Source organism: Scyliorhinus canicula, chromosome 23 (assembly GCF_902713615.1).
Source record: "Scyliorhinus canicula chromosome 23, sScyCan1.1, whole genome shotgun sequence".
Taxonomy (NCBI): domain Eukaryota; kingdom Metazoa; phylum Chordata; class Chondrichthyes; order Carcharhiniformes; family Scyliorhinidae; genus Scyliorhinus; species Scyliorhinus canicula.
Window position 1 is genome coordinate 8,327,394 of NC_052168.1, and position 6,691 is coordinate 8,334,084.

Below are 6,691 nucleotides of genomic sequence, written 5' to 3' on the forward strand. Positions count from 1 at the left end.
GCAATAAACGTGGGCCCAGCCAGCGACGCCCCACATGAAATGAAATGAAAATCGCTTATTGTCACAAGTAGGCTTCAATGAAGTTACTGTGAAAAGCCCCTAGTCGCCACATTCCGGCACCTGTTCGGCGAGGCTGGTACGGGAACTGAACCGTGCTGCCCATGAGCGAATACAAAAGAAGGAGGTGGAGTCACTGAATATTTTTAAAGTGGAGGCACATAGATTCTTGTTGGGCAGGGGATCAAAGGTTATCGGGTGGAGGGGGTAGATGGGAATGTAGAATTCAACACAATTTGATCAGACATGATCTTATTAAACGGTGTAGGTTGGAGGGGCCGAATGTCCCTTTTTCACATGTTTGCGTTTTCCAATGGGGAACACGGGGAACGAGAAAGGATTGGATAGGCGAGGTTATAAAATGATGAGGCATCTAGACGGAATAGATAGGAAGGACGTACTTCCCTGAGCAGAGAGAGAGATCAATAGCCAGGACGCACAGGTTTAAAGTAAATGGTAGTAGGAGTAGAGAGAAGTTGAGAAATCTTTTTCACCCAAAGTGTGGTGGGGAGTCTGGAACTTGCTATCTGGAAGGGCTGTGGGGAGATGAACTGTGACCTAACAGAGCCACCGCCCCCCAGGCTGCAAAATGGGTTTAGATTGCTTCAATCACATGAGGAACGGTTGAGGACTCTGGGTCTGTACTCGTTGGCGTTCAGAAGGATGAGGAGGGATCTTATTGAAACTTACAGGATACTGTGAGGCCTGGATAGAGTGGTCGGGGAGAGGATGTCTCCACTGGTAGGAAAAACTAGAAGCAGAGGACACCATCTCAGACCAAAGGGACGATCTTTAAAACAGAGATGAGGAGGAATTTCTTCAACCAGAGGGTGGTGAATCTGTGGAACTCTTTGCCGCAGAAGGCTGTGGAGGCCAAATCACTGAGAGTCTTTAAGACAGAGATAGATAGGTTCTGGATTAATAAGGGGATCAGGGGTTATGGGGAGAAGGCAGGAGAATGGAGATGAGAAAAATATCAGCCATGATTGAATGGCGGAGCAGACTCGATGGGTCGAGTGGCCTAATTCTGCTCACAGTCTTACAGTTTTATGGTCTTCCTCGGTCAGCCAAGGAACGATGGGCTGAATGGCCTCCCTGGCTCTAGAAGAGCTTTGAGGGTTTCTGTCAGAGAGAGGAACAAACAGATTTGAAACGCGAGTTGGATACAGTGGCAGTCAGAGTGAAGTGGTGGGGAGACGGTAGCAATACCCTAGTAATCCTGGGGTTAAGTCGCTGGGGCAAGAGTTCAAATCCCACCACGGCAGCTGGTGGAATTGAAATCCAATCAATTTAGCCTTTGAAAATGACAAGAAGTGACAAAAAGGGTAAGACTGAAGAGAGTGAGGTGAACACAGAGGCTGATGAAAAGCGATCTGACGGATAGCAATAGCTGTGCCTTTGTGATCAAGGCAGACAACATTGAGATTTTGTGCTAAATAGGGACGGCGAAAATCTATTTACCGTCAATTTTTCATCCACTCTCTTTCCTTCTCTCTCTCCCCCGCAGGGAACACAAGAAGCCAGCAGCGCTTTCTTACTTTTCTTCAGTTTTAACAATCCTTTCTTCATCGCGAAAGAGAGAAAGAAAGGCGGAAAGCAAAAAGTACAACTTCTGCATCCAGGTCGGAGGAGAGCGAGTACGAGCGAAGTGGGCAATGAAGGAAAGGGGGTAAACTCATAGATTAAGCCCATGGTCCATTTCGAACGACATTCAACTGCCACGTGCGCGCATTGTCGAGGGGACGCCTGGGAGCCCAAATCAGGACCAACCCCTCCCTCCCCCCCACCCCCTCCAGCTGAAACCGAAGGGAACGTTCTGAAAGGGATGCAACTGCGAAACCAAATTTTCGGAGCAAAGAAAAATGACTTCATTTAGAATGCATGTTTGACCATGTACGTCGTGGATATGTGTGTGGCTTGGGTGGGACATGTGTGAGTGGGAAATCGGTGGCCCCCACCGTATATCTTCCCCCTGTCCTCCATCACCCATACCCCCTCCACCAACCCCCTCACCAACCCTTTCACCCCCACAACCTGGGACTACTTCGTCAAGTCAAAACCCGATCCATTCTCTGCAAATTCCCACCAATCGGGCAGCAGGACGGACGGGATGGAGGGAGGAAGAGCTTCTGGATGTGTGTCTCGACCCAGGAATTTCAGACGATTTGGGGTGTTCTTTTTTCTTGAGCTGGTAACTTGCTTTCGAGGCGCTAAGATTTGTGGGTCCTCGGGTCACACTGTAGCCATCTTGCTAAGTGGATTTCCATCTGGATTCATTCCCCCCCGTCTCTGGAGTTGAGGGGGTGGGGGGGGGGGGGGGGGGGGAAGAGGGGCCGTCGGTGGGGACAATCTCTACGCCAAGCCGCCCGTCGGAACGCCATCGGGGTTGGCTAACTCTGCATCATTGCCCAATGTCACTCTGTCTCTGGTCCACTTGGAATGTTTGGGACAAGGATAACGCTATCTCCTGAGGCAGCAGTGAGGGGATCTATTCCCGCTAACACCCCCCCCCCTCCCCACCCAAACCCTCCATGACCACCTCACACCCAGCCCGAACCTGCCAACATGTGTTCTTTATCATTGTTACCCAGTTGATCCAGATGTTCGTGGGCAGCTAATCAGAAGCTATTCGAACCAGACAGCAGATGTAACTAAGATTCCAAGATGCATTATTGAGATCTTTAATAACCGAAAGCAGAGAAGCTATCAAGGCTCCCGCCCACGATTTCCCCATTCTGCTCTAGTCTGATTCATCATTCGAGGGCATCTTGATGCCACTGAATGGGCATCTATTTAATAATCCACATGGGTGTTGAGTTCCCGCTCGTCTTTTACCGCTTACATTCAATAAGACATACCATTTCCTCCAATCCAACTTGCACATTCATAGAATCATGGAATCATAGAATTTACAGTGCAGAAGGAGGCCATTCAGCCCATCGAGTCTGCACCGGTCCTTGGAAAGAGCACCCTACCCAAGCTCACACCTCCACCCTGTCCCTGTAACCCAGTAACCCCACCCAACCTTTTTTGCACGGTAAGGGCAATTTAGCACGGCCAATCCACCTAACCTGCACATCTTTGGACTGTGGGAGGAAACCGGAGCACCCGGAGGAAACCCACGCAGACACGGGGAGAACGTGCAGGCTCCGCACAGACAGTGACCCAAGCCGGGACTCGAACCCGGGACCCTGGAGCTGTGAAGCAACAGTGCCAACCACTATGCTACTGCGCTGCATCATAGATGTATAGAGGCAGCGGGAGGACATTCGGCCCCTCGATTCTGTCCCGCCATTCTTTGAGGTGGTGGCTGATTATGGAGTCAGACACGGGGAGAGAGGAAGCTCCATGAAGAGGCCCGTTTTCAAGATCGCTTGGACGAACCCTTTGAAGCTTCGACGAATGGAAGGAGGGCATCGATCTGTCTTGTATTATTTCAGAGAACGCAGGCATTCAGTCATAGACAATTCCCCTTTAATAAGTGGCACAAAATAGTGGGGGAGGGGGGTATTATTCCTGCAGGAATTTCTGCAAGCACCCATCTAGCCATCCGTTTCAATGGATAATAAGGCAGCGCAGTCCCTCCCACCTGAAGGGATGTGAACACATGTACCATGCTGACCCTTCCACTAATGTTCTCACCTTTTTGTTCCTCTCTCTGTGAAGGATATTTGTCTACTCCAACACAATCAGATTTCCTCTCGACCAGCCCGTTCCTGAAATGATACAATACCAGCCAATTCTCTCCATCCATCCTCCCGAACGAACCCACTTCGCTATCCTACTTTTCAAAATGTCTTATGTTTCGATGGATCAGTAATAATTAAAAGTGGCAATAACTATTAACCTGCTGAATCTCAGGAACTCCACACAGTTTACACAGTGAACGATCCTCACCCTGCTGAATTCTGAGCAATTCCAGACAGTTACACAGTGAACGATCCTCACCCTGCTGAATTCTGAGCAACTCCAGACAGTTACACAGTCAATGATCTTTACCCTGCTGAATTCACAGCAACTCCACACAGTTACACAGTGAACGATCCTCGCCATGCTGAATTCAGAGCAACTTCACACAGTTACACAGTGAGTGATCCTCACCCTGTTGAATAAACAGTGGGTCCATACAGTTACACCGTGAGTGATCCTTACCCTGCTGAATTCACAGCAACTCCACACAGTCACACAGTGAATGATCCTTACCCTGCTGAATTCTGAGCAACATCACACAGTTACACAGTGAATGATCCTAACCCTGCTGAATTCTGAGTAACACCACACAGTTAAACAGTGAATGATCCTTACCCTGCTGAATTCTGAGCAACTCCACACAGTTACACAGTGAATGATCCTTACCCTGCTGAATTCTGAGCAACTCCACACAGTTACACAGTGAATGATCCTTACCCTGCTGAATTCTGAGCAACTCCACACAGTTACACAGTGAATGATCCTTATCCTGCTGAATTCTGAGCAACTCCACACAGTTACACAGTGAATGATCCTTACCCTGCTGAATTCTGAGCAACTCCACACAGTTACACAGTGAATGATCTACACCCTGCTGAATTCTGAGCAACACCACACAGTTACACAGTGAATGATCCTTACCCTGCTGACTTCACAGCAACTCCACACAGTTACACAGTGAATGATCCCTTACCCTGCTGAATTCACAGCAACTCCACACAGTTACACAGTGAATGATCCACACCCTGCTGAATTCACAGCAACTCCACACAGTTACACAGTGAATGATCCTTACCCTGCTGAATTCACAGCAACTCTATATAGTTACACAGTGAATGATCCTCACCCTGCTGAATTCACAGCAACTCCACACAGTTACACAGTGAATGATCCTTACCCTGCTGAATTCTGAGCAACTCCACACAGTTACACAGTGAATGATCCACACCCTGCTGAATAAACACCAGCTCCACACTGTTACACAGTGAATGATCCTTACCCTGCTGAATTCTGAGCAACTCCATACACAGTTACACAGTGAATGATCCACACCCTGATGAATTCTGAGCAACTCCACAGTTACACAGTGAATGATCCTTACCCTGCTGAATTCTGAGCAACTCCATACAGTTACACAGTGAATGATCCACACCCTGATGAATTCTGAGCAACTCCACAGTTACACCGTGAATGATCCTTACCCTGCTGACTTCACAGCAACTCCACACAGTTACACAGTGAATGATCCTTACCCTGCTGAATTCTGAGCAACTCCACACAGTTACACAGTGAATGATCCTTACCCTGCTGAATAAACACCAGCTCCACACTGTTACACAGTGAATGATCCTTACCCTGCTGAATTCTGAGCAACTCCATATACAGTTACACAGTGAATGATCCTTACCCTGCTGAATTCTGAGCAACTCCATACACAGTTACACAGTGAATGATCCACACCCTGATGAATTCTGAGCAACTCCACAGTTACACAGTGAATGATCCTTACCCTGCTGAATTCACAGCAACTCCACACTGTTACACAGTGAATGATCCTTACCCTGCTGAATAAACACCAGCTCCACACTGTTACACAGTGAATAAACATAAAGACCTTGAAATCCATGGAAAGACTTCTGTAACAGCAGAAATCAGGTTTGGGGGCACAGGCATTGCGGGGACTGAATTCTAGTTTTCAGAACTTCCTATCTTAGAAGCTGAGTCAGACTGGTGGGGGTGGCCTCACCCAATCTGCTATTCCGTAGCCTCTCCTCGCACCTCTGGTGTAACTCACTGTGTAACTGTAGAGTTACTATTTATTCAGCAGGGGAAGGATTTCTCACTGTGTAACTGTACAGAGTCACTGTTTATTCAGCAGGGTAAGGATCACAATGTGTAACTGTACAAAGTTACGATCTATTCAGCAGGGTAATGATGACTCACTGTGTAACTACAGAGTTACTGTTGATTCTGCGGGGTAAGGATCACTCACTGTGTAACTGTACAGAGTTACTGTTTATTCTGCGGGGTAAGGATCACTCACTGTGTAACTGTACAGAGTCACTGTTTATTCTGCGGGGTAAGGATCACTCACTGTGTAACTGTACAGAGTCACTGTTTATTCAACGGGGTAAGGATCACTCACTGTGTAACTGTACAGAGTCACTGTTTATTCTGCGGGGTAAGGATCACTCACTGTGTAACTGTACAGAGTCACTGTTTATTCAACGGGGTAAGGATCACTCACTGTGTAACTGTACAGAGTCACAGTTTATTCAACGGGGTAAGGATCACTCACTGTGTAATTATATAGAGTCACTGTTGATTCAATGGGGTAAGAATCACTCACTGTGTAACTCCAGAGTCACTGTTTATTCAGCAGGGTAAGGATCACTCACTGTGTAACTGTACAGAGTCACTGTTTATTCAACAGGGTAAGGATCGCTCACTGTGTAACTGTACAAAGTTATTATCTATTCAACAGGGTAAGGATCACTCACTGTGTAACTGTACAGAGTTAATATTTATTCAGCAGGGTAAGGATCACTCACTGTGTAACTGTACAGAGTTAATATTTATTCAGCAGGGTAATGATCGCTCACTGTGTAACTGTACAGAGTTAATATTTATTCAGCAGGGTAAGGATCACTCACTGTGTAACTGT

The 6,691-nt window shown here is 47.3% G+C and overlaps 1 protein-coding gene across 1 annotated transcript in view; it reads left to right on the forward strand.

Moving 5' to 3' along the window:
• syt3 (synaptotagmin III) overlaps positions 1–2,371 on the forward strand; it is a 67,398-nt gene extending 65,027 nt beyond the window's left edge. Inside the window, exon 8 of the mRNA XM_038783821.1 lies at positions 1,565–2,371. The gene's annotated coding sequence lies outside the window, so the exon portion shown is untranslated. The remainder of the gene's footprint in view (positions 1–1,564) is intronic.
• Positions 2,372–6,691: the final 4,320 nt, after the last annotated feature.